This window comes from Dasypus novemcinctus, chromosome 5 (genome assembly GCF_030445035.2).
Source record: "Dasypus novemcinctus isolate mDasNov1 chromosome 5, mDasNov1.1.hap2, whole genome shotgun sequence".
In the NCBI taxonomy this organism is placed as follows: Eukaryota; Metazoa; Chordata; class Mammalia; order Cingulata; family Dasypodidae; genus Dasypus; species Dasypus novemcinctus.
Window position 1 is genome coordinate 153,402,207 of NC_080677.1, and position 21,822 is coordinate 153,424,028.

Genomic DNA, 21,822 nt, shown 5'->3' on the forward strand with positions numbered 1-21,822 from the left:
CCACTGATGTGAAGAGAGGTTCCCTATCAACTATGCCACCTCAGTTCTTGGTCTCTGCTGTGCTTCACCTTGACTCTCCCCTTCATCTCTCTTTTGTTGCATTATCATCTTGCTGTGTGACTCACTTGTACAGTGATTCACCACATGAACACTCAGCTTGCTGCATGGGCACTCAGCTCACCACGCAGGCACTGGCTTGCCATGCGGGCACTGGCTCACATGCAGGCACTCACATGGGCACTCAGCTCATCACCCAGGCACTCGGTTCGCCATGTGGGCACTCATGCAGGCACTCTGCTCACCATGCAGGCACTCAGCTCGCCATGTAAGCACTCATGTGGGCACTCAGTTCGCCACACAGGTACCCATATGGGCATTTGACTCACTTTATCACTTAATCCACTTCCCGGATTATTGCTTTTGATCAGCTACTTCAGATCCCTAGGGACCTAGATCTGAGAGGAGTTATTGTTCCAAACCCCCTTGGGCAAAAGTAGCACAAGACTCTTAGAAACAGTAGCCTTCCTCAAAACTATGGAAAACAAATTAAGGGCTGCATTAACTGGGCAAGTGCCAAATCAAGAAAATGCAGCTTCAAATCACAAGAGACATTCCTGTTACCCTTGCTGGCTCTTCCTTCACCATTCCCCCAGCCCAGTGTGGAGGCAGCCTGCCTGGTTGTGAGTCCCTGGTCTTGTTCCAGCTTGGAAAGAATGACCAAGGAAACTCCTTTCAGGCTTGTCCCTCCCAGAATTTTCTCTCTAGACAAAAACAGTTTGGGACAGCTAAAGCAGTGTAAAAAACAGTTAAGTCAAACAACTTGGGGCAAAGATTTACCTGCTTTAATTCCTACAATAGAGCACCTGGAAGAGGGAGAACTTCTATTCCATAGGGAGTAGAGGGGGCATTCAAATCCTTCTAGACAGGGGAATTCCTAAAACCACCAGCAAGCACAAGCCGAGGACAAGAGGCAAGCTCAGTAAAGGCGTGGAGGACTCTGCCCTCTGCAATTGCCTCGGACTGATCATGACAGGAAGGATGAACTCAGTAGGAAAGCACCAGCAAACACAGACCCAATTTGCAGAAACTTTGAAAGATGTGTTTTATATAAGTTTGGTTGGTTTTGTTGACTCTTGACATCAAGAAAATCTGTCAGGGGCTGAGCCCAGAGGAACCCAGGAAGCCTGAATCCTGGCAGATGTTGGCAGCCATCTTGCTCTAAAACGTGAAAATAGACTTTGGTGAGGGAAGTAATTTATGCTTTATGGCCTGGTATCTGTAAGCTACCTACCCCAAATAAATACCCTTTATAAAAAAATTAAAAAAAAAAACCTCTGTCATAACACCAACTGGACACAAACTCAACAGACAGGTTGGGGGCTAAATCCCAGAATTAACACTTTAAAATATTAAAATTGACAGTGTTCAATAAAACATTACAAGACAAATGAAAAAAATAAGAAATGGTGGCTCATCTAAAGGAAGAGGATAAAAATCCAGAAACCATCAATGAAGAAGACACGACTGTGGACATTCTAGAAAAAGACTTTTAAAAATGATCTTCAATATTCTCAAGGAAATGAAGGAAATAACAGAGAAATAAAGGATATCAGGAAAACAATGAATGAACAATATGAGAATCTCAATAAAGAAATAAAAATCTTAAAAATGAAACAGTTCCAGCAAAATCACATTGGAATAGACAGGCAGGGTATCAACTCTCTCACAAAAAACAATGGAGAAAGAGCCAAAAGCTGTCCAAGGGACCTACTTTGGTGGTCAACAGACTAGGACAGTGCTGCATAACTCCTACAAGGGTAGGGACAGAGAGATGAAGAACCCAAAACAACAAACTTGAGTTATTAAACTGCAAAGTAGCCAAGAAGGGCTCCCATATCTTACCCATAAGACATGAAGCCTGAATAAAGCCCCTGGCTCACTGCAGCTGAGAGGGGAACAGACCTCTTCCTCCCTGTCGGCTCTTACAGGGAAGAGGGAGGGTGACTCAGAGTGTTTCTCTTCAGGGAATTCGGCAAGCAGAATTCACTTTGAATCTTGGCTCTGGAAAGATCAGAAACACCAAAAGCAAAGGTTAAAAGAAACACCTCCATGGAAAGGTTCATCAGTGGGCGCCATCTGCTGGCTGGCTAGGAAACTGCAAGGAGAAAAACTGCTTTTAGGTCACTCTGTAGCCCCAACCCTGGGAGAATACCTGCATTCCAATAGTGAGTCCCTGGACTGATTTTGATAACTTATTAGGCTTGACTATTTTTTAAAACTTAGAATAAGTTGAACCAAAAATCATAAAAGGTCTGGGGGAAAAAAATAGGCAAGAGAGAGAAATTGAGAAATTGACCATCAGAGTCAATTCACCAATATATTCAGATGCCTAGACATCAGCAAAAATTACAAGCCATACTAGGAAACAGGAAAATATGGTCCAGCTAAAGGAACAAACCAAATAGACTGATGAGAGACAGGATTAAAGACAACTAATCAGTGATAATCACACAAATCTCCTAAATCAATTAAAGAAGTTGAAGGAAAATAGGACTAAAGAGATAAAGGATATTAAGAAGACACTGACTGGACATAAAGAATAATTTGAAAGCCTGGAAAGAAAAGTAACAGCTTATGGGAATGAAAGACACAATAGATGAGATTAAAAATATGTGATTTTAAGGACAGAACATCCAGGCTGTAAAAGACAGGAAAAAAGAAAGAGAAAAGAATGGAAAAAAATGGAATATGTTCTCAGGGAATTGAGCAACAACATGAAATGCAGACATATGTGTTATCAGTGTCCTAGGAGGAGAAGAGACTGAAAAGGGGGCAGAAAGAATATTTGAGGAAATAATGACCAAAAACTTCCCAACTTTTATGGAAGATATAAATAGCAATATCCAAGAAGGACAATGCACTCCAAACAGAATAAATTTGAAGAGACCAATGCCAAGACACCTACTATTCAGAATGACAAATATCAAAGTTAAAGAGAGGATTCTGAAAGCAACAAGAGAACAGCAAAGCATCACATACAAGGGAAAATAGGCAAGATTAAATGCCGACCTCTCATCAGAAACCATGGAGGTGAGAAGAAAGTGGTACACCGTATTTAAGGTACTGAAAGAGAAAAACTGCTAGTCAATAATTCTGTATCCAGTAAAATCATCCTTCAAAAATGAGGGTGAGTGTAAAGTCTTCACAGACAAACAAAACCTGAAAGAATGTGTTACCAAAAGATAAGAATTACAAGAGATATTAAAGGAAGCGCTGCAGCCTGAAAACAAAAACAATGGCAAGAGACTTGAAGAAGAGTGTAGAAATGAAGATTAGAGAAGGTAAATTAAAGGGTAAAAAGACAAACAATAATAAGATATGCCAAAGGAAAGACAAAGGACAGAATGAAGGAAGTAAGTAATGCCTTTACAGTAATAACATTGAATGTTAATGGATTGAAGTCCCCAATCAAAAGATACAGACTAATAAAATGGATTTTTAAAATGAGCTATCTATATGCTAGCTATAAGAGACTCACTACTGAGAGGGAAATTAATAGCCATAAATTCATACATCAAAAAAGAAGAAAGAGCTAAAATTGAAGACCTAACAGCACATTTGGAGGAATTAGTAAAAAAAAAAAAAAAAAAAAAAAAAAACACCAAAGGAAGAAGAAAGAAAGAAAGAACAAAGATCAGAGCAGAACTAAATGAAATAGAAAATTAGAAAGCACTTGAAAAATTAAACAAAACCAAGAGCTGGTTCTTTGAGAAGATCAATAAAATTGACAAACCCTTAGCTAGACAAACAAAGAAAAAAGGAGAGTAGATGCAAATACACAAAATAAGAAATGAGAAAGGGGATATCGCCACTGACCCCACTGAAATAAAGACTATCATAAGAGGATACTTTGAAAAACTACATTCCAACAAGAAGGACATTTTTTTTTTTAATTTTTTTATTTTTTATTGACTTTGTAATAATATTACATTAAAAATATATATGTGAGGTCCCATTCAACCCCACCCCCCCACCCCTCCCTCTCCCCCCCCCCAACAACACTCGTTCCCATCATCATGACACATCCATTGGATTTGGTAAGTACATCTTTGGGCACCTCTGCACCTCATATACATTGGTTCACATCATGGCCCATACTCTCCTCTATTCCATCAAGTGGGCCCTGTGAGGATTTACAATGTCCGGTGATTACCTCTGAAGCACCATCCAGGGCAGCTCCATGTCCCAAAGACGCCTCCACCTCTCATCTCTTCCTGCCTTTCCCCATACCCTTTGTCCATTATGTCCACTTTTCCCAATCCAATGCCACCTCTTCTATGTGGACATTGGATTGGTTGTGTCCATTGCACCTCTATGTCAAGAGGAGGGTCAGATTCCACCTGGATGCTGGATGCAATCCTCCCATTTTCAGTTGTAATCACTCTAGGCTCCATGGTGTGGTGGTTGCAAGAAGGACAATTTAGAGGAAATGGACAAATTCCTAGAAACACATAAGCAACCTACATTGATGAAAGGAAATTGATGATCTCAACAAACCAATCACAATTAAAGAGATAGAATCAGTCATTAAAAACATCCCAACTAAGAAGAGCCCCAGGCCAGACAGCTTCACAGGTGAATTCAACAAAACATTCTGGAAAGAACTAACACCAATCTTGCTTAAACTTTTCCAAAAATTTGAAATAGAAGGAACATTGCCAAGCTCATTCTATGCAGCCAACATTACCCTAATACCAAAGCCAAACAAAGACACCACAAGAAGGGAAAATTACAGACCAATCTCTCTAATGAACCTAGACGTGAAAATCCTCAACAAAATACTTGATAAACATAGTCAACAACACATTAAATGAATTATACACCATGACCAAGTGGGATTCATTCCTGGTATGCAAGGATGGTTCAACATAAGAAAATCAATTAATGTAATATACCACATAAACAGATTGAAGGGAAAAAGCACATGATCATATCTATTCCAGCAGAAAAAGCATTTGACAAAATATAGCACACTTTCTTAATAAAAACACTGCAAAAGATTGGAATAGAAGGAAACTTTCTGAACATGATAAAGGATATATATGAAAAACCCACAGCTGACATCATTTACAATGGTGAAATCCTAAAATCTTTCTCTCCAAGATCAGGAATAAGACAAGGATCACCCCATCACCCCTTCTATTTAACATCGTGTTAGAAATACTTGCTCAAGCACTGAGGCAAGAACCAGACATAAAAGGCATCCAAATTGGAAAGGAAAAATTCAAAACTTCACTACTTGCAAATGATATGATCCTATACATAGAAAACCCTGTGAAGCCTACAACAAAGCTTCTAGAACTTATAAATGAGTTCAGTGAAGTTGCAGGTTATAAGATCAATGTGCAAAAATCAGTAGCACTTCTGTACACCAATAATGAGCAATCTGAGGAGGAAATCAAGAAACAGATACCATTTACAATAGTAAATTAAAAAATCAACTACTTATACACAGAAAACACTGTTCAAGGAAATCAAAGAAGACCTAAATAAATGGAAGAATATTTCCTATTCATGGATAGGAAGACTAAATATTATTAAGATGTCTATCCTACTAAAACTGTTCTACAGATTCAATGCAGTCCCAACAAAAATCAACACAGCATTCTTTAATGAACTAGAAAAACTAACTATGAAATTTATTTGGAAAGGAAAAAGGCCCCAAATAGCCAAAGACATATTGAAAAAGAAAAACGAAATTGGAGGAATCACATTACCTGACTTCAAAACACACTACAAAGCTACAACAGTGAAAACAACATGATATTGGCACAAGGATAGACACATTGACCATAGATCCTCATATATACAGTCATATGATATTCAACAAAGCCACCAAACCCACTCAACTGGGAGAAAATGGCCTCTTCAACAAATGGTGCCTGGAGAACTGGATACCCAAATATAAAAGAAGGAAAGAGGAGTACCAACTCACACCTTATACAAAAATCAACTCAAGATGGATAAAAGACCTAAATATAAGAGTCAGGACCATAAAGACCTTAGAAAGCAATGTAGAGAAACATCTACAGGACCTTGTAATAGGAAATGGCTTCATGAACTTCACACTCAAAGTATGAGCAGCAAAAGAACAAATAGATAACTGGGACTTCTTCAAAATTAAAGCCTTTTGCACCAAAAAGGAATTTGTCAAGAAAGTGAAAAGAGAGCCCACCCAATGGGAGAAAATATTTGGTAACCATATATTTGACAGGAGACTAATATCCTGCATATATAAAGAACTCCTATATCTCAAAAATAAAAAGACAAACAACCCATTTAAAAAATTGGTAAGAGACTCAAACAGACACTTCTCCAAAGAAGAAATACAAATGGCTAAAAAGCACATGAAAAAATGCTCAAAATCACTAGCTTTTAGGGAAATGCAAATCAAAGCTACAATGAGATACCATCTTACTCCCATGAGACTGGCAGCTATCAAAAAAACAGAAGACTACAAGTGCTGGAGAGGATGCAGAGGAATGGGAACACTCATCCACTGCTGGTGGGAATGTAGAAGGATCCAGTCATTCTGGAGGACAGTTTGGCAGTTTCTCAAAAAACTAGCTATAGATTTGCCATATGACCCAGCAATTTCATCGCTGGGTATATACCCAGTAGAAGTGAAAACAAGGACACAAACTGATATATGCACACCAATGTTCACAGCAGCATTATTCACTATTGCCAAAAGTTGGAATCAACCCAAATGCCCATCAACAGAAGAATGGATAAATGAAATGTGGTATATACAAACAATGGAATACTAGTCAGCTATGAGAAAGAATACAGTACAAACACACATAACATGGATGAATCTTGAGAACCTTATGTTGAGTGAAGCAATTCAGGCATTGAAGGACAAATACTACATGATGTCTCCGATATGAAATAAGTAAACCAAGCTGTCAAGGGCTGGAGACTGGATGAATGGCTTAAGGGAAGTTGGGGGGAAAGGAAGGTTGCGAGCTGATACCTACATGGGTGAAATATATGATAAGCTGAAGGTAAGTATTTGTACAGGGGAGGGATAAAATGGGGGCATAGGGATAACTTTGGGTGGAGCTTTGAGGGCTTGAGGTGGGCTAGGGAAGGGAAGATGGGTCAGATGGCCCAAGAAATTGGGGGGAGAGTGGGGGAACATTTGGACATAGGAGATTGTCAGGTATGTGGTTGAAACTATAAGGTTGAGAAAACTTGTTAGAAAATATAAGGAAATTTACCTGTTTAAGATGCTTAAGGGGGGGATATCTGGCATGGGGGCAGGCTGCTAGGGAGTGTGTGAGTGCTCAGTTTGTCATAGTGTGCTAAATCATTGGATGAAGACCATACAATGAGTGTGAAGGTGTACCCACATCCTGGGGAGACCTGATGTTCTCAAACGGAGAGAACTGTGTCCCTCAAAAGAATCAGTGGCTCCCAATGGGTTAGGGCAGTCTCATATGTCAACCACTCAACATTGTTGCAAGTATCGGTAAATCTGGTCCCTCAAGTAGTGAAGATTGATTGTCACTGTGGGCCCTGAGGGGAGGTAGAGAGAGATAAAGAATAGATGGGGGAAGCGGACTTGCAGCAATGGATAGGGCATCCGCCTACCACATGGGAGGTCCACAGTTCAAACCATGGGCCTCCTAGACCTAGGTGAAGCTGGCCCATGCACAGTGCTGATGCGTGCAAGGAGAGCCCTGCCACACAGGGGTGTTCCCCACGTAGGGGAGCCCCACACGCAAGGAGTGTGCCCCATAAGGAGAGCAGCCCAGCACAAAAGAAAGTGCAGCCTGCCCAAGAATGGCACCACACACACGGACAGCTGACACAACAACACGACGCAACAAAAAGAAACAGATTCCCAGTGTCACTGATAAGGATAGAAGTGGTCAAAGAAGAACACACAGCAAATGGACACAGAGAGCAGACAGCTGGGATGGGGGGAAAGGGGAAAAGAATAAATAAATAAGTAAATCTTTAAAAAAAAAACAAAGAATAGATGGAAGCAGGGCACCTGGGGGGCAATGGAAGTGCTCCACAAGATCATGTAATGATGGATATAGGACATGTTAATGTACACCAAAAATGTATACAAGTTTATAAGCTAAAATGTAAACCACAATGTAAAACAGGAAACTAAAAATTTAGAAATTTGTACAGTCTAAAATATAAATCATAATGTAAATCAAAATGGAACCATGTTTGAAAGCCATGTTTCAAAATCTGTACATCAGCTGCAGCAAATGTAACATGGACATGTAAAAAGATTATTGCTGGGGAAGGGGGAAAGGGTTTGATATTGGATATATGGGAGTCCCCTATATTGTATATTGTATTACTGTGATCTAAAACTTTTTTGAAGACAAAATTAAAAATTAGAAAAAAAAATCTTTTTAAAGAATGGATGTAGACACTGAGGAAGAAATGAAAGAAAATGTACATACAGGGCAACACCTTCTACAGTGATGAAAGGCAAAACGTTAAAAACAAGTCTTTATAATATTGTTCATTTTTATTAATACACCATTTTTACTTTATCTTAGTATTTCTAAATTAGTATGTATACTTTTAATCTTTAAACCCATCACTATATTTCATTTTCCTATTAATTGAATTTGGCAATATATGAGGCTTCATTGTTGAAGAAGTTTTGGACCACAGAGAGGTTCAACTATGACAGGAGAGGAACATTGGTGTGGGGTGTTATTGATGGGGGGGCACATGGTTGGGAGGGAGTTCTCCAGGGCATGTATATAGGGGACATAAAAATGTTTAGATAACTGTTACTAATGACAACTGAGGGAGTGCTAAGTTCCTAGCCAAGGGAGCTCTATCACATTCCCCAATGGAACAGCAACCATTCCCCAAGTACAACAGCAAAGACCAAAAAAGAAGGATTTTCCAACAATGAGCTCTTGATACTGATGACTTCGCTTATGAGTCTGTGTGCCTGAAATATCAACTAGGTCTAGAGCTGCAGGATGCCTAAGAGTTACCTCCTGAGAACCTCCAGGTTGCTAAGTGGCCACATTCCCCCCAGTGTGGAACAGGACTCCTGGGGATGAGCCTCCCTGGTGCCAAGGGATTACTAGCAAGCACCAGCTGGTAATGTAAATGGAAAAAGACCTTGAATAAAAGGGTCAAGTCAGAGCAGCAGAATATCTCAGCCCACATGTACAATCATGTGCTAAAAACTGCTTTTTGACCTTGAATAATAGAGGGAAATGGCAAAGTTAAATGAGTTTATATGGCTAAGAGTCTTCAAAAAAAGTCAGGAGGTCATCAGAGGGGTCATGCTTACGCACTTTTCAGGAGGACCCCAGAAACAGCCAAAGTGGATACAATCCCAGGTACTGGTTCTCCTGACAGCTATGGAGACCCACAGAGATATGGTCATGGAAGATAGCTCTGGAGCTCAGTACCATGTCAGTGGACTCTACTTTGTAATTTGTGTTCCTGAGTGTGATGGAGTTGGACTCAGATGTGACCTTTCTACACATGCCTCTTCTGTCACTTTTAATGAACCTTTGGTTGGTGCTAGCATTGGTGTACACTCAGGAGACTTGAATCTCTGGATTGTCCATGTGCCAGCTGGGCACTGAGCCTCAGCAGAGTTGCAACTCCTACTCTCTGGTTCACTAGACTTACGTAGGTCTGCTAAGGTGAAGATGGTCAATCAACACAGCAGGGAACTGAAAGTGCCTACAACGCAAGCAGGAGAATTGCATCCATCATCTATGTGGAATCTAAGCCCCATCTTGATATAGAGGTGGAGTGGACATCACCATCCCAGGGCCCACAGAATGGAGGTAAGTGTAGAAAAGACTTTAGGTCATATGAATCACTTTACATGTAAGAAATCATACTGGAGAGAAACCAATGACTGCAGTATTTGTCAAAGTAATTTTAGCCATCAGAAAATTTATATTATAGAAAAGTCCTGTGAATATAGTGAATATGGGAAGGTCTTCAACTGCCCATTCAGGGTTCACACTGGAGAGAAACCCCACTGATGCTGTCATTGTGGGAAAGCCTTTAACTAGTATAAATTACTTTACTGACATAAGTAAATCCACACTGGAGAAAAATCCTCTATATGTAACAAATGTGAGAAAGAGCCAAGGCAATAAGAATCATTTCTAAAGCATGTACTAACTCATACATAAAAGAAATCTTATGAATATAATAATTTTGGGACATCTCTCAGTTCAAATACATCTCTCACTTTATGTCAATGGACTCATACCAGAGAAATTTCTTATGTAAGAAATTTAGCAGTGTTCACTAAGGGGTCTTGCCAGACATCAAGAGATAATGCTACAACAACCTGAAGGATGCAGGAATTATGCAGAAATCTTTGCCATTTAGCTTTTAGTAAACATAGAAATCCACAGGAAAGCAAACCAGCATGTAAATAAATATCCATTTCTTATAACAGTAGCAGTTTTACACAACATAAGTCCTCCATAGAAATTATTTTTTAGTCGATAAGCATGTAAATGTATTCAGTCACTCAACTGGGAGCATTAAATATGATAAAGTTGAAAACCACAGTGACAAAAGAAGTGGTGTCAGTAAAATTCTTTTTTTTTTGACAAATCAATATAATTGATACATATTGACAGGACATACAATTCATCCAAAGTGTGCAATCAATAGTATTTAGTATAATCCCATAATGCCTTCATTCTTGAATAATAATTAAGTTGGTAATTTTAATCTAAGTTGGAAATTGTTTTCTCGCCACAATTTGGAAATATTTCATTATCATCTGGCCTTTTTTTTTTTTCAGATTTATTTTATTTCTCCACACACCCCCATCCCCCCCATTGTCTGCTCTCTGTATCCATCTCATTAGGCAGCTCCAGGAACCAATCTTGGGACCTTCCAGAGAGGGAGAGAGGCGATTACTCTCTTGCACCACCATAGCTCCCCATTCTGTTACATCTTATTTGCTCTCCTCTGTGTCTCTTGTTGCGTCATCCTGCTGCAGCCAGCTCTCCGCATAGGCCAGCACTCCCGCACAGGACGACTTTTCCCGCACAAGGCAGCACTCTCATGCAGGGTGACTCTATTGCACAGAGCCACATTCCTGCATGGGCTGACACTCTGCATGGGCCAGCTTGCCCTCACCAGGAGGCCCTGGGCATCTAACCCTGGACCTCCCATATGGTAGACAGGAGCCCAATTGGTTGAGCCACACCCATTTCCCTGGCCTGTATTTTTATGGGCACAAAGTCTGCTATTGGATTTTTGTTCCTTAATCTCTTTTTCTTATTTCTCTCAGGTTGCATTTAATTTGTTTTGGGTTCTTTAGTTTCAGTCAAGTTGGATTTATTTGTGTATACTTTTCCCCAGAGTCTTTTATTCAATCTAAGAATATATTATGCTAATTTAGGAAGATTTCTCAGCTGTTATCTATTTGAAATTGCCTCCAATATTGATCTCTAACAAAATAATTTTGTATAAAAAAAAATCACAGGATCCTCTCGATTGATGCAGAAAAGGCATTTGACAAAATAAAGCACTCTTTCTTGATAAAAGTACTCCAAAAGATAGGAATACAAGGAAGCTTTCTCAAAATGGTAAAGTAGATATATTAAAAACCTACAGCTGGCACCATACTCAATGGTGAAAGGCTAAATTTTTCCCGCTGAGGTCAGGAAAAAGACAAGGATGCCCACTGTCACCACTGTTATTCAATATTGTGCTAGAAGTTCTAGCTAGAGCAATTAGGATAGATAAAGAAATAAAAAGCACCCAAATGGGAAATGAAAGAGTAAAACTTGTACTATGTGCTGATGATACAATCCTATATGAAAAATCACACAAAGCTATTAGACCTAATATACAAGTTAAGCAAAGTGGTAGGATACAAGATTAATAGATTAAAATCAGTAGCATTTCTATACATGATTGATCAATCTGAGGAGGAAATCAGGGAAAAAAATCCATTTGTAATAGCAACTAAAAGAATCAAATATTTAGGAATTAATTTAATCAAGGACATAAAGGACCTTTATTCAAAAAACCACAAAACATTTCTTAAAGAAACTGAAGAATACTTAAATAAATGGAAGAACATTCCATGTTCATGGATTAAAAGAGTAAATATCATTAAGATGTCAATTGTACCCAAACAGATTTACAATTTCAATGCAATCCCAATAAAAATCCCAACAGCCTACTTTGCAGAAATAGAAAAGCCAGCTATCAAATTTATTTGGGGGAAGTGGATTTGGCTCAATGGATAGAGCATCCACCTACCACATGCGAGGTCCAAGGTTCAAACCCAGGGTGCCCTGACCCATGTGATGAGCTGGCCCATGCACAGTGCTGATGCACACAAGAAGTGCTGTGCCACACAGGGGTGTTCCCCATGTAGGGGAGCCCCACACACAAGGAGTGTGCCCCATAAGAAGAGCCGCCCAGCAAGAAAAAAAGTGCTGCCCAAGGTGGCACTGCACACACAGAAAGCTGACACAGCAAGATGATGCAACAAAAAGAGACACAGATTGCTGGTGCCACTGACAAGGATACAAGCAGACACAGAAGACCACACAACAAATGGACACAGAGAGCAGACAACTGGGGGCAGGGGAGAGAGAAATAAATAAAAAGTAAATCTTTAAAAAAAAATTTATTTGGGGGAAGCAGTTGTGGCTCAAGCAATTGAGCTCCTACCTACCACACAGGATGTCCCAGGTTTGGTTCTCAGGGCCTCCTAAAGAAGATGAGCAAGAGAGAGAGCTGATGTAATGGGCTGGCGCAGTGAGCTAATGCAACAAGATGATACAACAAGAGACACATGGAGGAAAACAAAATGAAAAACAATGAAGCAGGGAGCAGAGGTGACTCAAGCAATTAGGCACCTCCCTCCCACATGTAAGGTGCCAGGTTCAGTTGTTGATGCCTCCTAAAAGGAAGACAAGCACAAGATGAGCACACAATGAACAGACACAGCAACTGCAAACAACAAGGGGGAGTGGAGAGAAATAAATAAAATAAATCTTGCAAAAAACTTATTTGGAAGAGTACGGGGCCCAAAATAGCAAAAAATGTCTTAAAAAAGAAGAATGAAGTTGGAGGACTGTTGCTTCCTGACTTTAAAGCATATTACTTGGCTACAGTGGTAAAAACAGCATGGTACTGGCATAAACACAGACAGATTGACCAAAGGAATTGGGAACTCAGAAACAGATCCTCACATCTACAGTCAAGTAATTTTTGACAAGGCTGTCAAGCCCCCCAAGCTGGACCAGAACAGTTGATTCAACAAATGGTGCTGGGAGAACTGAATATCCATATCCAAAAGAAAGAGGACCCTCTCTCTCACTTTATATAAAATGTAACTCAAAATGGATCAAGGACCTAAATATAAACGGTAGGACCATAAAACTCTTAGAATAAAATGTAGGGAAACATCTTTAAGTTATGTAGTAGGTGGTACATTCTTAAACCTTTTATCAATAGCACAAGCACAAAAAGAAAAAATAGATAAACAGGACCCCCTCAAAATTAAATACTTTTATACCTCAAAGGACTTTGTCAAAAGGATGAAAAGGCAGACGCAATGGGAGAAAATATCTACAAATCACATATCCAATAAGGGTAATTATAAAATATAATACAAATATACTAGAGAGAAGGAAAAAGAATAGCCACTATGTATGGGAGGGGAAGCTTAGAAAGACTGAATGGTGATGAGTTTTTTTGTTTGTTTGTTTTTTGCTTTTTATTAATATAATTATTGGAATAATGAAAATGCTCTAATAGTGACTGAAGAAATGAATGCATAATTATGTGATTATACCAAATACCACAGATAACATACTTTGTATGATCTCACTAATACGAACTAAACAAAATAAGCAAACTCATGGGGTTAATAGCTAGAAGATTGGTCATCAGAAGACAGAATAAGGAAAGAGAATGGGGAGAATAGGATTAATTTGTGCAGAATTTGTAATAAGGTTGATTTTAAATGTTTGGAATTGGAGAGAGGTTATAATAGCACATTAGAGTGAATGTAACTAGTAGCACTAATATAGGAGCATGACTGTGGTTGACTGAAGGATGAAACATGGCATTGTATAGCATAGTGACTCCTGTTGCAGATGATGTGTGGTAAATAATACAAATATAACAATGTTATTCCGTGAATCAGAAGAATTAATTTATTTTACTATTACAAGATGTTAATAATAAGGTCGTATTTGAGCTAAAATGCACCTAAAGCAAGCTATGGACTGTAATGAATAGTAATATAGGAATATCTTTTTATCAAATGTAAAAGAGAGAGAGAGAATTATCCTAAGTGACAGAAACCAGACACAAAGTACTGCACATTGTTCAACTCCATTTATATAAATTGTAAATATAAATAAATTTATAAAGATGGAATTAGATTAGTGGATGTGTATGGTAGGGAAAGGATAGAAGGATTGAGAGCTGACTGCTAAGGGGTGGGGGAATTTTCTTTTGGAGTAATGAAAATGCTCTAATATTGATTTTGGTGATGAATGCACACGTTTGTGATTACACCATGTGACAGTTTGAAGCTTTTATGGATCCCAGAAAAGATAATGCCCTTAGAGCTAATCCAGTCCTGTATATATAAACCTATTTTAAGTGGGAACTCTTGATTAAATTACTTCTAATCAGGGCCTTTGATTAGATTGCGTGACCCAAGATAGGTCCTCCTTTATAAACAGAGGACTAAAAGCAGCAGACACACAGGGAAAAAGCTGGAAAGACAAAGAGGCCCCTAATAGGCTAAGAGAGAAGGCCAACAGAGAACAAGAAGTTGTGAAGCAGCAAGACCCAGAGGACAGGAGAAAACAGAGAGATGAGTGAACCCTGCCATATGCCTGATGGTCCACAACTAAGTTCAGAGACAAAGTGAGCCTGGAGGGGAAGGGACCTCAGCAGAACTGCCACTGTGCCTTGCCACAAGAGTCCAGGATTGCCAGCAGCCAATCTTTGGTGAGAAGCATTTCTGATGATGCCTTGATTTGGGCATTTTTACAGATGCAGAACTGAAGCTTTTAACCTAATAAATTCCCATTGTAGAAGCCAATCCATTTCTGATATATTGTTCCCAGTAGTTTTTAGCAAACTAAAATATACCAAAAGCCATTGAATGTACAATTTGGATGGATTTTATGATACCCGAATATATCTCAATAAAACTGCTTTTTGGAAAAAAAAACATGTTCTTTGCTCATCCATAAGAAGCAACTCCTCATCCAACAAAATTTTAATTGTAACAATTCACATCTTCCGGCTCCATTTCTAATTCTAGTTGTCACCACATCTGCAGTGACTTCCTCCACTGAAGTCTTGAACTACTCAAAGTCATCCATGAGGGTTGGAACCAACTTCTTCCAAATTCCTGTTAATATTGCTATTTTGACCTTCTCCCATGAATCACGAATGTTCTTAAAGGCATCTATAATGGTGAATCCTTTCCATAAGGTTTTCAATTGACTTTGCTCAGATCCATCAGTGGAATCACAATTGGCAGTTACATCCTAATGAAACATATTTTTTAAATAATAAGGCTTGAAACCCAAATAATCCCTTGGGGTGAAGAATGGAAGTTGTGCTAGCAAGCATGAAAAAAAACATTAAGCTTGTTGTACATGTCCATAGAATTCTTGGGTAACGAAGTGCACTTTCAATAAGCAGTCATATTTTGAAAGGAATCTCTTTTTTAGCAGTAGGTCTCAAAATTGGGCTTAAAATAATCAGTAAACTATGTGGTAAACAGATGTGCTGTCATCCAGGTTTTGTTGTTCCATGTATAGAGCACAAGCAAAGTAGATTTAGCATAATTCTTAAGGGCCCTAGGATTTTTGGAATGGTAAATGAGCATTGGCTTCAATTCAAAGTCACCAGCTGCATTGTCTCTAATAAGAAAGTCAACCGGTCCTTCAAAACTTTAAAGCCAGGCATTGATTTCTCCTCTTTGGCTATTAAAGTGTTAAATGGCTTCTTCTTACAATAGAAGGTTGTTTCATCTACATTGAAAATCTGTTTAGTTTAGCCACCTTCTTCAGTGCTCTCAGCTAGATCTTCTGGATAACTTGCTGCAGCTTCTACCTAAGCACCTGCTGCTTCACCTTGCACTTTTATATTAAGGAGATGGCTTCTTTCCTTTAAACCTCATGAACTAACCTTTGCTAGCTGCAAATTTCTCTTCTGCAGTTTCCTCACCTCTCTTAGTCTTCATATAATTGAAAAGTATTTGGGACTTATTCCGGATTAGTCTTTGACTTAAAAGAATGCTGAGGCTGTTTTGATCTTCTTCATAGGCCACCAAAACTTTCTCTGTATCAGCAATGAGACTGTTTTGCTTTCTCATCATTCATGTGTTCACCAGAGTAGCACTTACAATTTCCTTCAAGAACTTTTCCTTTGCATTCACTTCTTGACTGTTTGATATAAGAGGCCTAGCCTTAGACCTATCTCAGCTTTCAGTGACCTTCATCACTAAACTTAATCATTTCTAGCTTTTGATATAAAGTGAGATTCATGTGACTCTTTTACTTCAACAGAGGCCATTGTAGGATTATTAATTGTCCTAACTTAAAGGAGTAGCAAGGAATAGCAAGGAGTAGCTGGAATAGCAAGGGCCAAGAAGAGGGAAAGAGAGGAGGGAATGGCTAGTTAGTAGTCAGAACACACACAATATTTACTGATTGCTAAAAATAAACAAAATGTATCTGCTCCCATCAATTTTCCTCAGTGAAAGAGGCATGTCTCTTCTTTTCTAGTGATAATTCCTTTTCCAAGCTGCCCCCCAAAACTCTGCTGCATCAATTACATTCTCTTTTTGATATCTCTTCGTTGTCTCCTTTTCTACAGGTACACTTAAACTTCCTCCAGTTGCTTCCATCTCAAAAGAAAGTTAAAAAAAAAACTGATAAGCCCCTCTAGTTAGCACCTTACTCTCTTGTCTTTTATATCAAAGATTATTAAAGTCAACCAGTGAAAATTATATCTTGTCCTACTTTAACTTCTCTATAGCATTGGGTATTTTATCTGCTAGTTGTATTTAAGCAATTGTTTATTCATTGGCAATCTCAAAGAAAATTGTACAAACAATAACATTGTTAAAATGTAGCAGTTTCTTACATATAAAAATTATTTTGAAATGTTATAAATTCTAAGTTAAAATAATACTTTATAGTATTTTATAAGTTTTTAAAATTCTAAAAATTATCTAATGAGATACAAGAAATAAAACTGTTAGAGAGAATATGAGGGAAAATTATTTGGATCATTAAATGACCTTTCAGGGAAGAAAGGTGGAATGGTGGGGTGGGGAAATTATTTTAGAGCTACTAGATTCAGCAAAATGTATCACTGATGGAAAGGATGTAAGTTTACTTTCTGCTTCTATATCACCCATAAGTGAAGAATTTCAGGCTAAAATTGAAGACAAGAAAAAATCCATTTAATTGAATAAACTCTTGCTACCAAGTCAAGAGTACAAGGTCATTAATTTTTATTTTAAAAAATGATATCTCTTATTAAACTGATGTGTAAATCAGCATTTATCACACCTTCAACACACATATAGTGAAATGTACATCAATAGTGTTAAACATTAAAAGTTAATGTCAGGGGATGTAGGAAGATGGCTTCAGAGAAGGTAGGCAGGGCTCACCTCTCTTGCAAAAACAGCAGAGGAGGGGCAGAAACTGTCCAAAGGAGTGGCTTTGGAGGCTGTGCAGACCAGGAAAGTGCTGCATGCATCATCAAGGAGGTAGTGGGGACAGGGAGACAAAGCAGCTGAAAAGAAAACCATGAGTTACCAGTCCCCATGGCCAGTAATGGTGCCCATCACTCACCTTCAAAGCAAACAGCCCTGGTAAAATCTCAGAGGTCAACTGAGAGACGAACAGACATACTCCTCTCAGAGAAGATGGAGGGTACAACAGAGGGCTGAGTGCAATTTCTCTTAGGTGAGCTACTGCTGCTTCTGATGTCCTGCAATGTGGCAAAGATGGCTGCCTATCTCTGCCATCCCCTCCAGAATCTGCTGTCTTCCAGAGCTCAGCTGTGGACAACCAGACTTAGGGTTTGTCTCTTTCCAGGCCACTTCTCTCAGTCTTATCTGCTCCGCTTTCTTTCTAAGTTCAGCTATGAGCTATCAGGCATATCAAGCCCCAGCTCTTTGAGCCTCCTGGGGCTTCTCTCCTTGAGCTCAGTTGTGGGTGACACTAGAGTCCTTTCTCTCATATCAAAATGTGATCAAATATGGCAGCTTCCTTTTTCTCTTGTGTGTGTCTCCATTTATCTCAACTCTTGTTAGAGGACAGAGACTAAACCTGAGTCAAACCTCACTGATGTAGACCAATCAAAAGGATCTCACACCCACAGGAATGGATTAGTTCAAAAACATAACCTTTCTCTTTTTGGGATTCATAAAACTGCCACAAGGTTGAAAGAATCATCTTATGTGGAAAGACTTGCCAAAGAGCGCCATCTGCTGGCAGACTGGAAAAATAAAGGAAAACAAGACTTATTGGAGTCTTAGTCCTTATTCCCAGGCCCCCTTGGATCTGGTCTGCACCCATTAGAAGGATCTTGGCCCAGTTTTGATAACTTAAAAGTTTTAGAGTAAGTTGAACCAAAAAATCAAAGAAGAGATGTGGAAAAACCACTAAGCATGGAAGAGAAATTGACCATCAGAGTAAACTCATTAGCATAATCATGTGGCTAGATAGCAGCAAAAATTTACAAGTTATACTATGAAACAAGAAGATATGGTCAAACCAAAGAAACAAATTAAAAGTCCCGGCAAGACACAGGATTTAAAACAACTAACTAATCAATCATGTTCACAAAAAATCTCCTAAATCAAATCAAGGAGCTAAAGGAAAATCTGAATAAAGATAAAGGATATTAAGAAGATATTGGGTGAGCATAAAGAAGAATTTGAAAGCTTGCCAAGAAAAGTAACAGAGTTTATGGGAATCAGACAATGGACAAGAATAAAAATATATTAAAGGCATATAACTGCAGATTTGAATTGTCCAAGGTATGAGGAAGTGAAAAGACAGAAGAATAGAGAGAAAAAGGAATGGAAAAAAATTGAACAGGGTCTCAGGGAATTGAATGACAGCATGAAACATACAAACATACACAGCATGGGTGTCACAGAAGAGAAGAGAAAGGGGCAGTAAGAATATTTGAGGAACTAATGCCCTAAATTTTTCCAAACCCTATGAAAGACATAAAAATAAATATCCAAGGACAACTCACCCCAAACAGAATAAATCTGAACAGATCTATTCTAAATAGATACCTACTATTTAGAATGTCAAATGCCAGAGATAAAGAGAGAAATCCAAAAGCAGCAAGAGGAAAGCAATTAATTCATCATATACAAGGGATGCTCAATAAGATTAAGTGCTGATTTATTATCAAAAACCATGGAGGCAAGAAGGCGTACTATGATATATTGAAGGTACTGAAAGAGAAAATCTGTAAGGCAAGTATTCTCTTAACTGTCAAAACTGTCCTTCAGCATTGAGGGTGAACTTAAAGTCTTCACAGATAAGAAAACTGAGAGAATATATCACCAAGAGACCAGGTCTGCAAGAGATACTAAATGGAGTGCTGCAGCATGAAAGGAAAAGACAGGAATGAGAGACTTGGGAAAGAGTGTAGAAACAAAGATTATTAGGAAGGGTAAATAAAAGGTTAAAAAGACTGACGGTGTTGGAAACTGAAGCACAGTGGTCTCACAAGGAGAGATGTGCTGTTTCCATGGCTACACCTGCAACCTAAGGAATGTGGTAATTAAGAGTTCCCAACAAACAGGATGAAGCTGTTAAAGGCTGAAGGAAAAGATGAGCAGACAACATTTTGTAGTAAATAGAACACTTAGACTTTGTACCTTGAGATAAGATTTTTTTAATTCCTTAGACTAAGAGTAATGTTGATAGTTAACTGCATGTTGCTGCTTTTTCTCACGTAGACTGGGGTATATATAGAACCCCTTGGAAAAAATAAAGTTGTCTGATGAGTCTTTACTAGCAGACCCCCGATCCCAGCTCTCTCTTTCTCTTTCTTTCATTGTCCTTTTTTTCTTTCTTTCATTCCTGATACCCTTTGTGGGTTTTTTTTGTTTGTTTGTTTTTTTTAAAGATTTATTTTTTATTTATTTAATTCCCCTCCCCTCCCCCGGTTGTCTGTTTTCTGTGTCTTTTTGCTGCGTCTTGTTTCTTTGTCCACTTCTGTTGTCGTCAGCAGCATGGGAAGTGTGGGCGGCGCCATTCCTTGGCAGGCTGCTCCCTCCCTCGTGCTGGGCGGCTCTCCTTATGGGTGCACTCCTTGCGCATGGGGCTCCTCTACGCGGGGGACACCCCTGTGTAGCAGGGCACTCCTTGCGCGCATCAGCACTGCGCATGGGCCAGCTCCACATGGGTCAAGGAGGCCTGGGGCTTGAACCGCGGACCTCCCATGTGGTAGACAGACGCCCTAACCACTGGGCCAAAGTCCGTTTCTGTGGGAGGAGGGGCACCCGGCTTGCCTCAGTGGCAAACAGTGTGGCAAGAGGTGACACCGCCTCTGCCCACTGGGCCTAGACAAGGTGACCACGCCTGACTAGGCCTTTGCTGCTAACGGCTAGCCGGCACCGCCCTCCCCCTTCCTATCTCCCGCCTAGCCCAGCTCTCACTTCCCCTGTCCCCTCCCTTAAACCTAATCTCTTAGTACGCTGTTTGCCCAGCAACAGCTTACAACCACCTATCAGCTTAGTAACAGTGTCAGCCTATCAAGAGTTAGCACATACTCTACTGGCCAATCACTAGCCCAATGCCAGAACATTGCCTTATATGGAAACAGCATTTGCCCTAGCCAATCAGAACCCGCCACACCACTCCCCAATCCTATAAATCTGCATCCCCCTCCGCAATAAACCAGACTTGTGCCATCAGCCTGTCTCCGCGACTTCTTCCTGGGTCGTGCGCCCTCCACGCCTTCGGAGCCCCCGAGGGAAGCCTCAGCGGCCGTACGAGGCTTTCTTCCCCATGCCAGGGAACCCTCTCGTCCCACAACGGGACCCCACTCGTCCCTTAACAGGGACCCCGCTCGTCCCACAACAGGATCCCACTCGTCCCGCAACAGGGACCCCGCTCATCCCTTAACAGGGACCCCGTTTCGTCCCTCACATTTCCCCGATTCCTGATACCCTTTGGGCCCAAATCTCCAGCATGACAATATTATGATATGATAACACTAAGCCAGAGGATAAAAGAGATGAAGTAAATAATGCCTTTAGAGTAATAACATTGAAAGTTAATAGATTGAATTTCCCAATCAAAAGACAGAGTGGCAAAATGGATAAAAATTATAAGCCATCTACATGCTGTCTACAAGAGACTAACCTTATACTCAAGGACACACTCAGACTTAAAGTGAAAAGTTGGAAAAGACATTCCCCACATAATTAATAGTAACCAAAAAAGAGCTGGAGTAGCTACACAAATACTGAACAAAATAGATTTTAAATGCAAAACTATTACAAGAGATGAAAAAGATCATGATATTTTTATAAAAGGGGCAATTCACCAATAAGATATAACATCTAACCTGGGTGTCCAAAATGCCTGAGGCAAACACTGGCAAAGTTGAAGAGAGAAATAAATGTCTCTACAATAATAGTTGGACACTCCAACATACCACTCATTGGCTAGAATATCTGGACAGAGGATCAATAAGGAAAAAAGACCTCACATAATCTGTAAAGAAACTAGC

General features: G+C 39.5%; 1 protein-coding gene across 14 annotated transcripts in view; it reads right to left on the reverse strand.

The window, feature by feature from the left end:
* CCDC7 (coiled-coil domain containing 7) overlaps positions 1–21,822 on the reverse strand; it is a 568,294-nt gene that overhangs the window by 532,381 nt on the left and 14,091 nt on the right. The window contains exon 2 of one of the 14 annotated variants that reach the window (XM_058297708.2): positions 1,903–2,061. The exons of the other annotated variants lie outside the window; for them this stretch is intronic. The gene's annotated coding sequence lies outside the window, so the exon portion shown is untranslated. The remainder of the gene's footprint in view (positions 1–1,902; positions 2,062–21,822) is intronic. 14 annotated transcript variants of the gene reach the window in all.